At 54.1% G+C, this 18,864-nt stretch overlaps 1 protein-coding gene across 3 annotated transcripts in view; it reads right to left on the bottom strand.

Moving 5' to 3' along the window:
- Window positions 1-18,864, bottom strand: part of PRKDC (protein kinase, DNA-activated, catalytic subunit) — a 2,754,228-nt gene that overhangs the window by 136,012 nt on the left and 2,599,352 nt on the right. The window lies entirely within an intron of this gene.

Raw genomic sequence — 18,864 nt, 5'->3', positions numbered from 1 at the left:
TCAACAGGCATGAGAAAGCTCATGGACAGCTTCTGGGCTTCTGCATCGCCCCCTGGTCTCCATAGCTACTGCTTCAACCTCACCGTGCTACAGCAAGAACCTCCAACAAGGACTGGTATTGTGCTCCCGTGTCTCCTGATCACCTCTGGGTGGTTGGGACTCTGTCCCCTTTCCTTTTAGTTTCTTCTCATCTGGATTCACCGTCCTGGTTCCACCGGCCTGGTCCACAAGACTTTGCAGCTGTTGATCCTCCATGATCCGTCAATGAGAAGGTCCGTCACCACTTCACCCCTTTGCACTTGGACTCCCTGATGTAGGTTTCCTGGGAATCCACGGGTGGGGTTGCTCTCCAACCTATTTTGATCCAAGTGGTTGCTTCGGGATCCTTTGGAAAGGGTCCTGGAACAGGGAATATTAAACCGGAACTTACGCTGTTTTGTCCTATGGATGTTTAAACCAGTGTAACCACTCTGCACCCAGACGCCTTAGGGTACCTGGCTACTTACCTTGGGTTTTTCCGTACTTCCCCTGGGGTCCTCCATCCTTGGGTATTAGTCCCGTTTTGGTAACCATTTCACATTCCACTATTTTAGTATATGGTTCAGCCCACCAATAAGGGCCCATGTGCTTTCCTATGATACTTACCTGGTTTTGAAGTATTTTGTGTGTGTATTTGATATCCCCGGGTAGGAGCTATACCACGTTGTTGTCTAGTGTGTGTTTAATAAATACGAAGTATTTTTATACTCACCTGGTGTGATTCTTTCTTATGTGTGAGTTTACTGACTAAGTGGTAAATGAACCTGCTTTACACCCTTTTGAATAAACCTTAGCTGCTTTCCACAGCTACCCCTTGAGGATTTTGGTGGTTATGAGAGACCTAAACACAATCACTAAGGATTGCATGGACTCAGTGCACAGTGCCTCATCATAGGTGGACACTATATACTGAGCCAGCCTCCTACAATGCGACTACTGGAACTTTAGGTCCTACTGCAGAGCCTGCAGATGCCATAAGGCATCTGTCACTAGCAGGATAGATAAGGGCCATGAGGCCCAGCAGTCTCAGATTCAGTCTCACCGAAATCCAGGAAGGATGCTTAAAAATCAGTATCATAGCCTGAATATCCTAGACTCGCCGTTCATGAGGATAAGCCCAAAACTGAACTTGGTCCAGTACATCTCCGAGCATGTGAGAGGGAGTCAGGTGTGACTTCCATATGTTGATAGTGAACCACATCGAACGCAGGAGGTTTGCCGTACTCTGGAGGTGGGCGGCAACAGCCTAGGGTGAGCATGCCTTCAGCAGTCATTCATCAAGATAGGGGAAGACTGGCACCCCTGATCTGAGCAGATGAGCTGCGACCACCGCCATCACCTTCGTGAATTCCCGAGGGGCGCTGGTAAGGCCAAAGTGGAGCACGGTGAACTGAAAAAGCTTGTGGCCTACCCTAATCCACAGGTAATGCAGATGGGAAGGCAGGATGGGGATGTGAAAATAGGTGACCAGCACCGGTTTGAACTGGACTATGCATGGGACATAGATTATTGTGGGGGCTTACACATTTGCCCCTCCCCCACCTTTTATCATGTCCCAGGGGGACCTTAATTTGACCCTCACCTATTTGATGTGTGCACCATTCGACCCACTGCACAATTGCCCCCTCCGGCTGCTTAAACAAAACAGCCTTCTTAATGGCAATAACTTCTGCCAGGAGGGTGAGCGAATTTCAGGGTCTTTCCTCTCATCCTCCTTACCTGACCGTCTTTCCGGACAAAGTAGTGCCACATAAGGGCTTCTTTCTTGCCTACATTTGTGGCACCTTTCCACCTAGGGCAATCTGTCACCTTGCCCACCTTCTATGCTCCTCCGCATCCTTTGAAGGAACAAGAGCGTCTCCATCGTCTGAACCAAAAAAGAGTTATCATTCTACCTTATCGCACTAAAGAGTTCCAGGTGGATGATCAAATCTTTGAGGGGTACGTTGGAGCAAAGAAGGGATGTGCTCTGCAGAAGACGACCATTTCACGTTGGGTTATCCTCTCCATCAAAATCTGTTACGCTTTGGCAAAGAAACAGCCTCCTGAAGGCCTCAGAGCTCATTCTACCAGAGCTAAGGCAGCCACCACGGATCTTCAGCATGGTGTCCCAATCCTCGACATCTGCCAGGCGGTTACATGGGCATCCCTTTACACGTCTGCCAAGCATTATTGCTTGGATAATCAAGTCCATAGGGAACGACTCTGGCCGTTCGGTCGTACACACCATTGTGGTTTAAAATGTTTTCCATAGTCACTTCTCCAGGGATGGTATTGCTTGGGTATTTGTTCTTAGGTAAAGAATCTATGGCTAGATGTCTCTATCAGGTGGACAAGTTACTTAACTTCAGTAACGCCTTATCTGGTAGAGACATGATCTAGCTGCAGATTACTTACCGACCCACCCATCCTTCCCGTACTGCAGATCAGTTATTAATGTTATGGCTGTACCTCTTCAGGGCTCTAGTTGTTTTAATACACCACTGTCAGTTCACTTCATGACTCCGCACTTCTGGCGTGGAAAAGTCATGAAAAGTACTGATGTCAGCACGCCGAGGTGGTGCCTATATAGACGGCGCGGACGGCACGACAACAAACCCGATTCCTACGTCACGTGGAGTTGACCGAAGCCACCTATCGGCGCGCATGGGTATGTCTAAGAAAAATCTTCAGGATCCAGCCTGACTCTGGGAAGTTCTATGGGAAGGAATCTGTGGCTAGATGTCTCTATCAGATTCAGGAGGCACCTCTAAGGTGCCCGCTGGGTGCATGTCTTATTAAATCCGATACTGGTATCAGTAAGAATTTATTAAGACAAGATGTTTGATACCAAACAACAGTATTTTCAGTGAAGCCATTATGTAGCTGGGTAACTCTTAATGACCAGTACCTAGTACATACCTTTAAAATGGCTTCATGATCACTTGCAATGTCTAGTAATGGAGCTAGACATCACAAGGGGCACATCTGCTCAACGAGATGTGTCCTCACGTGTAATATAATGCACCCTGTCTTAGGGCTCTAAGGCCTGCTGCAGGGGTAACTTAGATATAGTACATGGAGTGCACTTGGGCATTACACTCAGGTAGTGGGCAATGTTGTGTTTTCTGAATGGCTTGCACCATTTCACGCAACCTGCAATGGTAGTCTGCATGCAGTTTGTGTGTGGGTCCCTTTGGGTTGCATAATACATGCTGCAGCCCTTAGGGACCCTCTTTAGTACCCATACCCTGGGTACCATTTACCAGGGACTTGCAAGTGTGCTAAAGTCCTTGCCAATAGGGTTACAATTAAGCATTTATCGTGTTTCTAGGGAAAAAGCACTGCCACTGGGGCCTGCTAAGCAGGGACCCAGTGCTCTACCAACAATAACAGTATCAGTGAGTAAACAGTGGGGGTGACAATGTCAAAAAGTGGTACTTTTTTGCACATTTGCAAAGAAAAGTGCATCCTAGATGAATACTCTTTATGATAGATACTCTATCTAACTACAGGTTGCTCAGGTTGTGAACACCTCCAGGTGCCAGACTGGATCCGGAGGTTTTTCTTTGGCAATTTCCCATGTGGCTATGCGTGAGGTCTGTCTCGCTCCAGAAGTCACGTCTGCCACAAAATGTGTAAATTTTGAAGTCAGCACTGGGGCCTCTCTGAGGGTCCGGTAAGGGGGCGACACCCCCCAACTCCTAAATATCAATGCCGGCCCCAGGAGGTCGGGTCCTAGGGGTCTCGTAAAGACTCGGGAAGGGGACCATACACCTGCCTCCCCCAAAATACCTTTCGATCTACGGACCCTCTGTGTATTTATATAGACAGAAATTCTGAACCTTAATTTCTCAAAAACTACTGTACAGATTTAAACCAAATCATAAAAAACACACTTTCTGGACCAAGGTCTACCTTTCTACCAAATTTGGTGTTATTCCATTCAGCTGTTTTTGTGGTATTGCTGTTCAATTTTCCAATAGGAAATGCATATTGGGACCCCCTTTTTCTCAGCCACCGCTTGACGGATCATTCCAAAACTTTCTAAAAAAAGCTAAGGTACATTTTTTTAAGAAGGTTTTGCAAACATTCACCAAACGGAGCCCAAATTATTATCAAACCAAAACATCCATTTCCTATGGAAATGTGGTCCTAACTCTAACTACTCAGGGCAACCTCCACTGGGTAATTAATAAATGTACAAGTTACTTACCTTCGGTAACGATGTATCTGGTAGAGACGATTCTAGCCGCAGATTCCTTCACGTAGAATTATCCCCAGGCGTGAGACTGGATCCGGAAACATTTTGCCACAGCATCCCAGCGTGCCCGGGGCGACACCACGCGACTCCGCCCAGGCGTCTTACGTGACGTCAGCGAGGTCACATAAGACGCGCCCACGTCAGTTTTCTTCGGAAAACTTTTCCGCACCACAACGCGGAACCGCCAGAGAAAAACTGTGGGAGCATGGAAACTGTGTGCGAAGAGCAGAAAAATTGGAAAGAAACGGTGACTAACACCACCACCAGGGAAGTGCCAACACCGCAGACCCCAAGGGCAGGGAAAGAAGAAGAACAACAAGCAAAAACCTGCGTAGCCACCCTGACGCACATAGACAACCACCCATTCCTGTGCCCCGAAGGGAAGAACAGGCATAAAAGTCATGGCACACGTAGGAAGCCCACCCCCCTCATCCTGAACAAGGAATGGGACCAGTCCCAAGACAGACAGGGACAACAAACCACCAAGCCACCACAACCTAGAGGGCAACTACCCACAAGGACATGGGCAAGACATGGCCAGACGACCTTCAAACCAGAGAATAGCAATGGAAGGAAGGGAGGGGAGGGAGGACAAGGATGAAAGCAACCCCCCCAAACCTGGAGTAGCCAGAGCAGCAGGGCACCGAAACCCCATCCACTAAAGAACCAAGGGAGGAATGTACCGTCCCCAGACGGAGCCACCCATCAAGAACAAGGAAGGCACTCACAGGAGACGCAGCCCCCCACCGGGAGGCAAGTACCGAAGACCAACTCAAGGGTCCTCGCAGAATAGGGGTGGAAGGGCGGGCCGTTAAGGAATCTGCGGCTAGAATCGTCTCTACCAGATACATCGTTACCGAAGGTAAGTAACTCGTACATCTGATAGAGACTACTAGCCGCAGATTCCTTCACGTAAAATAGATACCCTAGCAATATCACCTGGGAAGGAGAGTCTGCGAAAGGACCCCACCAGCCAAAGCAGAACCCCACCGACCCCAAGGGGACGTAGGAGGGAAGGAAGGCTGAAGAGGCGCGGACACTCACAGCAGAGGAACCAAGGGCAAGGATGGAGAGGCCGAAGCACCCCATTCCCCCACAAGTCAACATAGCTTCCGCCGAATGCCTAGAAAGGAAGACAGAAGAAGAAGAAAAAGCAGCAGCCTAGAGGGCCCAAGGAGAAGAAGGCGAGCCCATTCCAGATGGAGAGCAGCCTGCCAGCCAGAACAATGCCGGCCGTCAAGGCCAGAAGCAAGAAGAACAGCCCGAGGCCCCAGAAAGACCAAGTAGGCAATGCCTGGCAAGGGAGAACACAGGAACATCCCAGACCGCAGAACGGGAGCGGGGAGAGGACCGGGCCACCACCACGAGTGGCCGCGCACACGACCTCAGGAAGCAAAAGCAACCTAAGTAAACACCATGGAGAACAGGTACCCAAAGACGACCAGAACCCTCCAGCAGAGCGTAAGCCATATGAGAGCTACCATAACCCCACATAGGGCACGTGAAGTCCCAATATATGGGAACCCTCTTTGGAAGATCTTCCGAAGCAGAGGAAGAAACAAAAGAACCACGGGGAAAAAAAGCATCCCCGCTACAGGCTTGACAGCAACCCAAGCAAAGCAGAAGACCCAATTTCAGGGCAAAGTCTGTGCAACAACTCCTGCAGAACTCACACACAACACAGGGGAAGTCCAGCAGCCAACATTGCCAAAGTCCCAAGGAAGGACGTAAACGGCCAGAAAAATCTACTCCACAGCTAGAACAGCCGGCCTAAGAAGGCCCAAAAGCAACCCTCACTCAGAAGTCACTGAGGAGGGGACGGAGGAGGAGGAGGACGGAGCCCTGCCAAGAGCCTCTGGATGGCGAAGTCGGCTGGCGCATGAAACAACAGACTGCCATCAAATGGGAGATAAATGAGCCTCTCCCGAATATTTTCAGGGAAGACACTGTCCCGAAGCCAAGCATAGCGACGGAGACCGACTGAGGAAGCCATGGCCCGGCCCAGCACCTCGGAGACGTCCAGAGCTGAGCGGCGAATAAACGCTGCAAGTTCCCGGCCATCCAATGCATGGTGCCACAAATCCACCTGAGCAGGCTCCTGGGACGCTGCAGACCTCAGAGACTCAGCCGAGTCCCACAAACAGGAGGAGGCCCTAGTCAGCACACACTGCGCTGGTCAAGTCAAAAATGTTGCGTCCCCAAGTGTCCAGCCAGCGGGCCTCCCTGGACGGCGGGGCCACCTGGGGCGGCAGGGAGGGAAAAGCAGTCCGCAGAAGGGGACTGGCGACTGAGCGGTGAACAGACAGGCACGCCGGGTCACGCGGCGTCAGAAGGTGCCGATGCAGAAGATGCAGAGGCACCGGGTCCCCGGAGGCAAGACGCCTCCATGCCCCTGTCAAGGCAGAAAGGAGCGACCCTTCAAAGGGAGGCAAGATTTCCCTCCCACCAGAGCCCTGGTGGAGGACCTCCAACAGATGGTCCGCCGGAAAGTGAGCCACAGGGTCACCCATACGTAGGATGCCCACAGCCGTGGACACCGCGTGAGCGAAGGCCGTACCCACATCCGACGGGCCCCGCGGTGGAGAAAGCAGCTCCTCTCTGGGTGACGGCTGCAAACTAAGGCGGCTGTCCTCGAGGCCAAGCGGCCAGACCTGGAAGTCAGGAGGAGCCAAAGAATGAGGGACCTGCCGCTCTTCCGACGAACAGCCCTGCCTCAGGAAGGGTGGTGAGCCACCCTTCGACGCCGGTGAAAAGGACACCACACGGCGACCAGTCTCCGGGGAGGACGATACCAATAAGCAGCTTGCCTTCAGAGAAGAAGGAGCGTCTGAAGACGAATCCGCGGTACGACCCCTGCGCGGAGCTGTAGAGTCCGCCGCTTGAGGCAGGACACCGGCGCCATCCGGCATCACCGGGCAAGGGAGCTCCAAGTCACCCCGCACCGGAGACCGGAGTAGAGCTGGAGCCGCACCGGCCCCGGAGCAGCGCCGGCCCGCCCCCGCAGAGGCAACCACCTGCGTGGGGGAACGGGATGGGCCCTGAGCCCTCCGCGGCCCAGAAGGAGGCGAAGGTCGCCCGGCAACCCCTGTGGCGGCGCCAGGGACGATACAACCTCTGACTCGCCCTCCAACGAGGCAGCCGCCTGTGAGGAGATACGAGAGGGGCCCGGAGAGGGACGAGGGGTCTGCCCTCGACCCGGAGCGGGACGAGGAGGGCCACTGACCCTTGTGGCTCCGTACGGTCCAGCTGCTGCCGGCGCCGTAGCGGCGTCACCTCGGCCTTAGGCAGGACCACCCTGCCAAGGGACCGAGAGGGGCTCGGGGATGCAACCCGAGCCCCAGCGACCTCCCACGACACAACAGAGACCCCCGTGAGGATTTGGGGCGAGGCAGAGACGCCGTGGCCTGAAGGAGGTGCCCCAGAAGAGCTGCACCCCAACAGCACCACATGCTCCAAGCCTGGATCCCACGTAGTCGGGCCGGAGCAACCGGTGGCGCCGCGGAGGGTCCTGCGCAAGGCAAGGGCTTCGCCGATGCCCCAGGAGGGGAAGGAGGAGGAGATGCTAGCAAGGCCTGCAAAGCTGCCACGTTAAGTCTCCATCTGGACTCTCGATGCTCCAACACCGGGAAACGGTGGATAGGACGACACGCGGGGCAGCATCACCCGCGGAGAGTCCACGCCCCCGGTAGGCCAGAAACCAGCCCCCGGGGATGAACTGCGACACTTACCCACTGGAGAGCGACGCTCTCGTGACATCGGAGAAAGGCGAGGACGATGACCACGGCCGGATCTGAAGCCGTCCGCCGCAGCAGACCGAGGGGTGGACGTCGTCCTGGAGAGACACGCCGAGAGAAGTTCCATTCGGCACTCCCGCCACGACTTCGGCTTCAACTTTTGGCACGCTGCACAATCTGCGGTGCCGTCATTCTCCCCCAAACACCACATGCAAATGAGGTGAGGGTCCGTTGCCGACATAAGACACCAACAAAACGTGCAAGTTTTAAAGCCCGAAGGCATTCGCACACCGTTTCATTCCAAAAATAATGGAAGAAAGGGGGCCTTTAACAGGCCCGCAGCAAAGAACGGATCCGCGTTGGACGCGGAAAAGCAAAAAACAGACGTGGGCGCGCCGGGGCGGGTATTATGTGACTTCGCTGACGTCACGTAGCGTGGTGTCGCCCCGGCGTGCAGGGATGCTGTGGCAAAAAGTTTCTGGATCCAGTCTCATGCCTGGGGATAATTCTACGTGAAGGAATATGCGGCTAGTAGTCTCTATCAGATAAGAAACTGGTTTAATATTTGGGGTGGGTGACTCCCAACTTCAAGAAATAACCACAAACCTTATCAGGGTGAACACTCCAAGTCACTAAATGTAACCAGAGCTCAGCCCCTGGTAGCTATGGCACACAGGATCAACTTAGGGCAAAAAGTGGAGTACATATGCAGTAGCCAAACAGTAATAAAATCAAAATGCAAAACTAAAAAAAAAAAAACAACTGAATCAGAAAAATAGAGTACAATTTAATAAACTAAGCGAGAAAAAAATGGCAAAAATCCAACAAGGGGAACCAGGGATATACGTTTGTAAAGTTTTAAGTAGGAATAGCACCAAGAAGCACAATGTGCCAATGACAGTCAATGGTCGAGATAGACCAGGACCTGGGTGCAATTTGGACTGACCGAGACCCTCATCGTAGATCTTACCTTCTGACTTATGGGCCTGATTTTGATTTTGGCGAACAGGTTACTCCATCACAATGGTGACGAACATCTCAGCCGCTGAAATAAAAATCCAACTATATCCTATGGGATTTATATTTCAGCAGACGGGATATCAGTTACTGCTGTGATGGAGTAACCTGTCTACCAGGATCTAAATCAGGCCCTTAGTCCTTTAAGTACCAATCCACTACAGGAGTATACTTCTAAAGCCCAAGACCTCAGGGGAATCACTTAGGGACTCACAATGTGTGCCACTCCAGGTCCAGTTGCCACCTGTCAACTGGGCAATTGCAGGAAAGGCCTTGTTGTACCCATGTAGCTTAAGCAGGTGGTCAGCCTTATGACCCTTGGAGACCACTTCCTTGTCCTGGGTGTAAGAGGTAACAGGCTCAGTCCTTCACTACTCTTCTCAGGTCACAGACAGCAAGTTCAGTCCTTTTCTCTTCTTCCTCAGGTCCAGCAGTGTTCTAAAGTGAGGCTTGGGGGGGCGTGGCCAAGATGGCGGGGTGAGCGGACGCTTCCTCCCGTAGCTCCTCCGGCCCGGCCAAGCTTGAGCCCTTTTCTTATGCTTTTCTCCCCCCGCTGAGGCTCAGCGTGGAAGAGGAGTGTGGCGGAGCACCTGGTGCGCACGTTGTTGCCGTTTTGGTTTTGATCGCCTCGGGGAAAGCCCCCAAAAAGTCCGATCGAGCTTGAGGAGCAAAGGAGGGCCTGAGAGGCGGAGCGCATCGGAGTGCTGTCCGGGCGCCTCGGCTGGGCCTGGTGCTGAAAGTTGCGATCTGGAGGGAATCTGGCCCGTCGCTCGACGGAGGGTGAAGGAGCCCTGCGGGAGGGGACCCGATGGTGCGGAAGACTTAGGACGGGTGTTTTGGCACTCGGACCTGTGTCGGCGACACTTCGCACTATGTAGGCCCCTGTCCCTTGGCCGAAGTACAGCGGACTCTCTGTTGGGGTCGGACCATCTGGGCCCCTGCGTGTGACAGACTGAAACCGGTGGCGGAACCTATTTGATTGCTGTGCGTTTTGGGGGCCCCGGTGGTGTCGTCGGGCCTGGTCGCTCTGCCCTGCCTCGCCCTGCCGCCATCTTGTCCCCGTGGGATCAGTGGTGTTGGCCTTCGCCGGAGCCCTTGCTGGCGGATGTGTGTGACCGCCGCTGCTGCCGGGCTGACTTTTTGGGGGATGTGCTGATGAGGAGCCCCCCACTGTAGCTTCCATTCCTGTCTCGGCTGGGCACCCGCGGCTGGCGGTGACCGGGCTGGACCGCCATTTTGTCACCTGTGACGCAGCGACCCTGCTTGTGGGGGGACACCCACGTCGAGTGCTTGCCAGCAGCTGGGCATCCCTGGGGCGGCTGGACCAGTGCCCGACCGTAGTGCCTGCGATGTCTGGAAGAGGAGGCTCGAAGAAGGGGGACCGCACCCTGCCGGACATGCTTGGCAGGGCCCAGCAACTGCGGGACAGAACACAGCCTCCGCCGGGGACCTCCCAGGCCTCGGCGGACGTGACTGGGGGGGAACCACCCGTCACGAGGACCTTTATGGAGGAACTGTTTAGCTCCCTCAGGGAGGACTTCCAGACACTGAAGCGGGAGGTGGCCAGCGAGGTCCGGGAAGTGCGCAGGGAAGTGGAGGGCCTTGGCGAGCGCGTTGAAACGGTGGAGACAGAGGCCCAACGCCGGGAGGAGGAGATAGTCCACCTTCAACAGGACGTTCTCCGCCTCCGGGAGCAGTGTGTTGAGCTCCAGGCCCACTCTGAGGACCTTGAGAACAGATCACGGCGGAACAACATTCGAGTGCGTGGTGTGCCGACTGCAGACGAGGGGTCCGATCTGGGGAGCTACCTGCGGGACCTGTTCCGAGAGATCCTGGGGGAAGCTGCGGACTTCCCCATTCGCATTGATAGGGCACATAGGGTTGGCCGGCAGCGCCAGTCATCGGCACCTCCACCGGACATTCTGGCCTTCCTGCCCGATTTCCCGCTGAAGGAACGCATCATGGCTGAGGCCCGCAGGAAACAGCCCCTGACTTTCCGGGAACGGCCGGTGGCGCTTTACCAGGACCTCTCCGCCATCACGCTGCAGAAACGCAGGTCCTTCAGGATTGCCACTGACTTTTTGCGAGAACACGAGACGCCGTACTCTTGGGGTCATCCCTTCCGCCTGATCTTTCGATGGAACGGGGTGCTACACCAGCTACGCTCCTTGCAGGACATTTGTGGAGTCTTGGGGCTTACGGCGGCGGAGGAGGAAGGAGCTACACCGTCGTGGAGGGCCTCGGAGAGACGGAGCCGGCGGAGGTCGGCGAGGCGACGATCAGCGGCCAGCGCAGGGCGTCCTGATTCCCCTACCATCAGAGCGGACATGGCCGACGCTTTGAGGGCGGCGGCCAGGGACTCGGCCGGCTCCACCGGCGTGGCCTTGACGGCCTAATACTCACTCCGGGGGGAGATGCCTTTAGCTTCTTTCAATGCTTGGTGCGGGGCGGGGGGGTTGGGGGGGGAGCGGCTGGAGGTGAGTGGCTGGACGTCCACTTCGTTTCTTTCTACGGACTTGCCCGTTTTGGGGCTTGACTGGGACAATGGGGTGTTTGAGTTTGTGTTTGGCTAGTTGCCAGGGTTGTGTTTTGGGGGGGGGGTAGGGGTTGTTCTGGGGTTGGGGAGGTCCCGTCCGATGTTGTCCATGCCCACGCTTGGTATGTTATGGCTTGTCCTGTGCGGCTGCCCCGCGCGCCCCACCCGCTGATCCCCTGCCCATTGCATGGCGCTCCCGATCCCCGAGAGGTATGTCGGCCCTAAAGGTAGTGACCCTTAATGTTCAGGGTCTGAATAACCCCGTGAAGCGCAGAACGATTTTATCTTTGCTGGAGGGGACGCAGGCGGACATTTGCCTTTTACAGGAGACCCACTTATTGTCCCGGGATTGCCATAGGCTGCGCTCTGCTAAGTTCCCTACCCAGTTCTTCTCCTCGGCAGCGAACAAGACGGCGGGGGTAGCCATTCTTCTAGCGAGCTCCTTTAGGGGGGAGGTTTTGTATAAATGTGCTGAACAGAAGGGGAGGCTTCTTGCGTATCGCATGCGCTTAGGGGGCATAGCGTTTACGGTCGGCTCCGTTTATAGCCCAAACGACCACCAAGAGCGTTTCCTAGACTCCGTGTTGGTGGATGTCACTGCTTCCCCCGACCGCCACGTCATTTTGGGGGGAGACCTTAATATTGTCTTCGATTCTGTGATGGACAGATCGGCGCAGCGCTTCCCGCAGACGGGGGAACTGTCCCAGGCTGTGAAGGCCCGGATTGCGGACATGGACTTACACGACCTTTGGCGTTCCATGCACCCCACGGATAGGGACTACTCTTACTTTTCACACGCACATCGAACCTACTCACGGCTGGACTACATTCTGGTGAGTGGACCGATGCATGCCGCAGCCACGGCGGCGGACATCGGGGTCCTGACCTTGTCTGACCATTCACCAGTCACCGGCGTTTTCCAGTGGCCGGCGGCCTCCCCCTCTCGAGGGGCGTGGCGCCTCCGGGATACCCTTTTACACAAAAAGTCTGTCGTGCAGCGTATTGGGGAGGTCATACAGGACTACCTAACTCACAACAGCAACACCGACACTTCGCAGGCGACACAGTGGGCGGCACTGAAGGCAGTCCTCCGGGGGGAATTTATCTCTATCTCCGCAGCCGAAAATAGGGAGCGGCAACGGAAGAGGGACGAGCTGACCGTTCAGGTCCGGGAGCTTGAGCAGGTCCACCGCCGCACGGGGGCGCCAAGGGTGTGGAGGCAGCTGAAGGCTGCGAGGAAGCTCCTGTCGGCATTGGATCTTGATAGGGCGGAGTATGCCGCCTTGCGCTTGAAACATGCCTTCTACACTGGGGGGGACACATGTGGCAAGCTTCTAGCACACCGGCTCCGGGTCACGCAGCAGCGTGGCATCGTGAGGGAACTGGTGGGCGCAGACGGGGTGGTAGTCTCCGGGGACTCAGCGTTAGCGGAATCTTTCCGCGGCTTCTACGAGGCGTTGTATGCGGAGGAGCCCTCCTCGACACGGGACGCCGAAGGCTACTTGGAGTCGGTGACCCTTCCGGTGCTGGATCCGGCTCAGGCGGACCACCTGGAGCGGGATATCCATGTTGAGGAGGTGATTTCCGCTATCGCGCGGCTGAAGCATGGTAAGGCCCCGGGCCCGGACGGGTACACGTCATTGTTTTATAAGACTTTTTGCACGGCTGTGGCCCCTGTCCTTACTCGGCTATTTAATTCATTTTCCGAATCGGGAGCCATCCCACCGGATCTCCTGAGGGCGATGGTTGCGGTAATTTCGAAACCTGGGAAGGATCGGGCCCTCTGCGGTTCGTATCGACCCATCTCGCTCTTAAATGTCGACCTCAAGTTGTACACAGGGATTCTAGCGTCCAGGCTGGGTCCACACCTCCCCGAATTGGTGGAGGCGGAACAGGCAGGCTTTGTACCCGGGAGACAGACGGTTGACAATACCAAACGGGTGGCGCATGTTCTGGAGAAGGCCTCGCGGATCCCGGGGGAGCGGATGTTGCTGTCCGTCGACGCGGAGAAGGCCTTCGACAGAGTTCACTGGCCGTATCTCGAGCTGGTTCTCAAGAAATTGGGAATCGGGGATAAGTTCCGCACCATGGTATTCAACTGTTATAAGCATCCTTCAGCGTCGGTGCGGGTCAACGGGTGCAGCTCCGGCGGATTTGCCATCGAACGCGGCACGAGGCAGGGCTGCCCCCTCTCGCCGCTCTTGTTTGCCCTCTACATGGAGCCGTTTGCTCAGCGGATTCGCGATAACCCGGATGCAGTCGGGGTCCGGATGGGCCAGTATGTCCACACTGTCAGTCTCTACGCGGACGATGTCCTGTTGACCTTGGACGACCCTAGGAGGTCGCTGCCTGCTTGCCTCCAGGAACTAGACGCCTTTGCCTGTATGGCCGGCTTCAAAATGAATATGAGCAAGTCGGTGGCGTTAGACGTGTCCCTGGCTGCGGACACCAGGAGGGACCTTCAGCGACTCTTCCCCATGCAGTGGTCCTCCTCCACGGTGCCATACCTGGGGATTCTGCTGGCGCCCACATTACCGGAGATGGTTACGGCTAACTATGCCTTCCTCAGCAGGAAGCTCAAGGAGGAGCTTGGTCGTTGGAGCAAAGGCCTACTGTCCTGGTTGGGGCGAATCGCGGCGGTTAAGATGACGGTGTTGCCCCAGATACTGTATCTTTTCCGGGCCCTCCCTCTCCAGCCCCCGGCGGGCTGGATACGACAAATGCAGGCTGACATCTCCCGCTTTGTCTGGCAGGGCCGCAAGCCACGAATGAAGAGGGTCCTCTCCACGCTTGCTCCGGAGGCGGGGGGCCTCGGTATTCCAGACCTCCGTAAGTACTTTCAGGCGGCACAGCTGCGATATTTGGTGGAGTGGAGCAGGTGGGAGTCCGACAAACATTGGCTCTTTCAAGACCAGGCAGTGGCGGGTCGCACTTTACAAGAGGTTCCATTCTTGCGTCGCGCGCACCGCCCCCCTAACCTTTACGCTTCTTTTATTACGCGGGTCCCCCTGCGGGTGTGGGACGCAGTCTGTGAGGCTCGGGGCCTCACCACCTTCCCTTCGTCGTTCACACCCATAGCGGGCAACCCGGACTTCTCCCCAGGGATGGAGCCGGGAGTCTTCTCCCATTGGGTGCAGGCGGGCTGCAGGGCGCTCTTCCAGATCTATGGCCCGGAGGGAGTGATTCCGTTTCAGCAACTCCGCCAGGAGTTCGGCCTGACGGAGCTGGACAGATTGCGCTACATGCAGGTTCGGCATTGGGCCCTCCAGCCCCAGGTGCGTGACACCGCTGCCTGGCAAATTACACCGTATGAGAGGTGGCTGGCCACCCGGACCTCCGACGCTAAGCTAATTACCGATCTGTATAAGTACCTACAACCCCCGCCGTTTCACTATTACAATCCGGGGAGGGAGCGCTGGCACAGGGAATTGGGTAGGACACTCAGCCACAAGGAATGGGACAAAATTGCGTATCGGGCGCGGCACTCTGCATATCACACGGGCCTTACGGAGACCTTCACTAAGGTGTCCACTTATTGGTATTACACCCCGGAGCGACTGTATGAAATGCATAAACACACTGACAAGGGGTGTTGGCGGGGCTGCGGGCAGGAGGGTACCCTCTCACACATTCTTTGGGATTGCCCCGTGTTGACCGCTTACTGGAAGGAAGTTTTGGATGAGGTGGATAAGCACTTTGGGATAGAGCTGCCGCGCTTCCCAGCGTATGTCCTGCTGGGCCTCCCCAATGACCTGATGTACCCACTGAAGTCCCGCAGGGGCAGACAGATCGCGATTGCGCTGGGGTCTGCGGTCCAGAACATCCTTATCCACTGGCGCACCGACACTGTCCCCTCCATCACGGGTTGGTTGCATAGGCTTTGGCATGTGCTGGGAATGGAGAAGCTGTCGCTCACGGTGGCGGGGGAAATAGACCAATTTGAAGAGCTGTGGCAACCCTTTCTAGCGCTGCTGTCCACCGAATTCCGGGAGCTCACCTGCCCGAGGTATCTTAGGCTTCTCAGGCTGACGCCGCCGGTGATCCCGGCGGACTAGATCACATGTGAGACAGGGGCCTCCGGGGGGGGGGGGAGGGGGGGGGGGGTGCGGGGCTTCTTGGTAAGGACTAATCTGACGCGGGACCATAGGACGGGGGGGGTGGGGTATTGTTTTGTCTTCCTTTCTTTACTGGGGGGATGGGGGATGGGGGGGTGGATTGTGCTTTGTCGAGTTGCTGCTGGCTTTCATTGCTCAGATTTGGGGTGTTGGATATGCACGCAGGGATTCCACAGTTTGCATTTCTAGCCTTTCATTTATTGTGCTTTTCCCCTGACTCATCAAGCTATCCATCGCTAACCCTCTTGAGTTGCACCTTTTTTCTTTGATTGTATTAAGTGTACCCTAACCTCCTATCCCCCTCCCCCATGGTTTGTTTTGTATCAATAAAAACGTTTTAAACATAAAGTGAGGCTTGAAGATGCCACATTTATGCCTGGCATAAGTTACTTGGTGGAATGACTCCTGGGGATGCCCAAAACAATGGGATAAAGGTTTCTGGGGCCAACCTTACCCACTTTGGGCATTTTCAAGATGGCAGATCTTCTTGGGCCACACTAAACCTGGGCTCTGAGGCCTGGGGGTATGTGTGTGGTGTTTAATCTGGTAATCTCAATGTCCTCTCACATCTAACACTAAAATTCAGTTTGAACAAGCCACAATAACCGAGAGACAGATGTTTGCTAGGACAAAAGAAGAGTTCTTCAACAACCAGAAAGCAGACACACAAGAACTGCCATGGCATCTTGTTTCCTTCCTTTTAATTGCACCTGAGTGTAATATGTAAACCCAGAGAGAAGTCTAGGACAGAGCAGGTCCATTGAGCAACCAAACAATGGATACACAAGAACTGTCTTGGCCTCCTGCTGCAATCCTTTCAAGTGCTCCTTCAGTATTGTATGCAAACCTAGCAGACCTGTCAAGCAGGATTTGATACTGTGCTGTCAAAAGGAGGACCACAGCCCCCACCCTGCATATTCTGTGAGGTTCAAAGGAGTCCCCTCTGCCTTTTCATGTTAACCTATTATTTGCTCCTGGGGGGCATCTCGCAACCTTATTCACATCTGTTCTAATGTTAATTACTGGCTGGGAGAACCTGCAGAGCCAATGCAAATTAGCCTCCTCAAAGAACATCAGGCAGGGAAAGGTAACTTTCTACAGTTTGTCATTGCTGTGTAATAAAACAGCTACTTCACCATTTAATTGGATGTTTAGTAACAATCAAAAATAGGTGTTTAACAATTTTTTTAACTAGCTATTTCTGAGATGCAGTGTTAGCATTTTAATCAGCACTTTGGTTTTCTTTATGGGCCAAAGAGCCTTCCTACAGTGAAAATAGCTTGTAGGTGCGAGTCACTGTAAGGACATACTAACTTTGAATTCTATGGCGGGACCCAGAGGCGAGGATTAGGCTGTTTTCTCTTCACTTTATTTTCTCCATCAAATAAACCATTTTATAAACATAACTACATTTCCCATGAGCCATTGAGAAAGAGAACCAGAAATCTTCAATCCAATCACAGTGCTGCCTTCTGTACAACGGTCCATGCAGCCCTTCTATCTCCCTCTTTCTCTGCTACTCCAGCAGCATTCAAATAAGTGTTTTACCTCACCCTTGTGGGCTTTATAACTTCATAACATGTTGTATTTCTAAGCTAGCGGTATGGTTTCTCTTACTGTGCTACTGGTTTGGGAGTTTTGTTGCTAACAGTATTTTTTTCCTTGTTAAGAGTGACAGTGGAAACGTTCTTGTTCCTACACGGTCCCGACTCAACTGCCAGCTTGCGTGTGGTGCGGTCTTCCGACCGCCAGGGGGACCGCACACTAATTTGATGTGTGTGTGGCTTGTCTTCAACCCCCGCCAGCCCACGCACATTAGTTTCACTGTTAGAGTGCAGTGAAGCATGTCCGGCTGCAGCGTAATACACAGGGGAAGACTAACTGCTTCGCTTCTGTCACTCGAATACGAGTTGACGTCTGGGCAGTTTTCTCCTCACGAACAGTAAAAGATATTTAGAGAGCCGCCGCCTGGAGAGATAACACCCGTAAGGGTAAGGCTAGCCTCGTCTGAGGCAATTGGTGAGATCATTCTCTGGCACTGTTTTTACCCAATAAAGTAAGGGGTGTTTGTCCCAAGGGGCTTCTAAGCCATATCTTCCAAAGACTGCTTGTTATTATTCAGGGATTGAAACCAACCATATTGCTCCTTCTCACGGATGGCCTACCATGGAAGACTTTTAGGGTTCTGAGGACTATTGGGAAGGGGAAGACATTACCTACCTCTCAATTGATGATCACTTTTGCCAAGCAAAGGACGCTTCCACCTTTAAGGCGGTCTCACAAGTGGTAGCCCTCCTGGACAAGAAAATCTTGTCTCTTCAGGCACATTGCCCGAAATCCCTCCCCGAGTAAAGAGACATCCGGGCCTTCGGCCTCACTACCTCCAGGGCAGCCAGCTACCCCTATTCCTACCTCATACAAGCGAAAGCGCACGGATGAGCCAAGGGTTGATTTAGATGCTTTCACACGCCTAAAGTACGAGTTACTTACCTTCAGTAACGATGAATCTGGTAGAGACGATTCTAGCCGTAGATTCCTTCATGCAGAATTATCCACAGGCGTGAGACTGGATCCGGAAAACTTTCTTGCCCAGCATCCCTGCGCGCCGGGTGGACGGCTTAACGCGACTCCGCCCAGGCGTCGTACGTGACATCAGCGAGGTCACATAAGTCCCACCCCGGTGCTCCTACGTCAGTTTTCTTCGGAGAACTTTTCAGCGACACAACGCGTAGCCAGCAGACAAAACTGTGAGAGTATAGGAACAGTGTGCGAAAGAACCAAAAAAAGGAATGGTGAGGAACAACACCATAAAGAGCAGTGCCCAGCACTGCAGTACCCAAAGGCAGGGAAAGAATAAAGAACAGAGTAGAAACCCTGCCAGTACAGAGACAGCCCCCACCCCCGGAGACAAGGAACATATGTAAAAATGTCACGATAACATGCAACAGGACTACAACCACAACCAAAGACAATGAAGGGGAACCAGTCGGGGACACACAGGGAACAACAAAACTCCAAGACATCCCCATCAGGAACAAGGACCGAGGCACAGCCAGAAGACCCCAACCTCAAGAATCGCAAAGAGCTAGAAGTACCAACAAACCTATCCTCCCATGTGACAACGGGGAGGAAAAAGGGACAGCCTGACAGAAAGAGGGAAAGAATGTACTCATAGAAGAC

Source organism: Triturus cristatus, chromosome 5_1, assembly GCF_964204655.1.
Source record: "Triturus cristatus chromosome 5_1, aTriCri1.1, whole genome shotgun sequence".
In the NCBI taxonomy this organism is placed as follows: domain Eukaryota; kingdom Metazoa; phylum Chordata; class Amphibia; order Caudata; family Salamandridae; genus Triturus; species Triturus cristatus.
The sequence above is the reverse complement of the archived record's forward strand: the minus strand, read 5'-3'. Positions and strand labels throughout refer to the sequence as shown.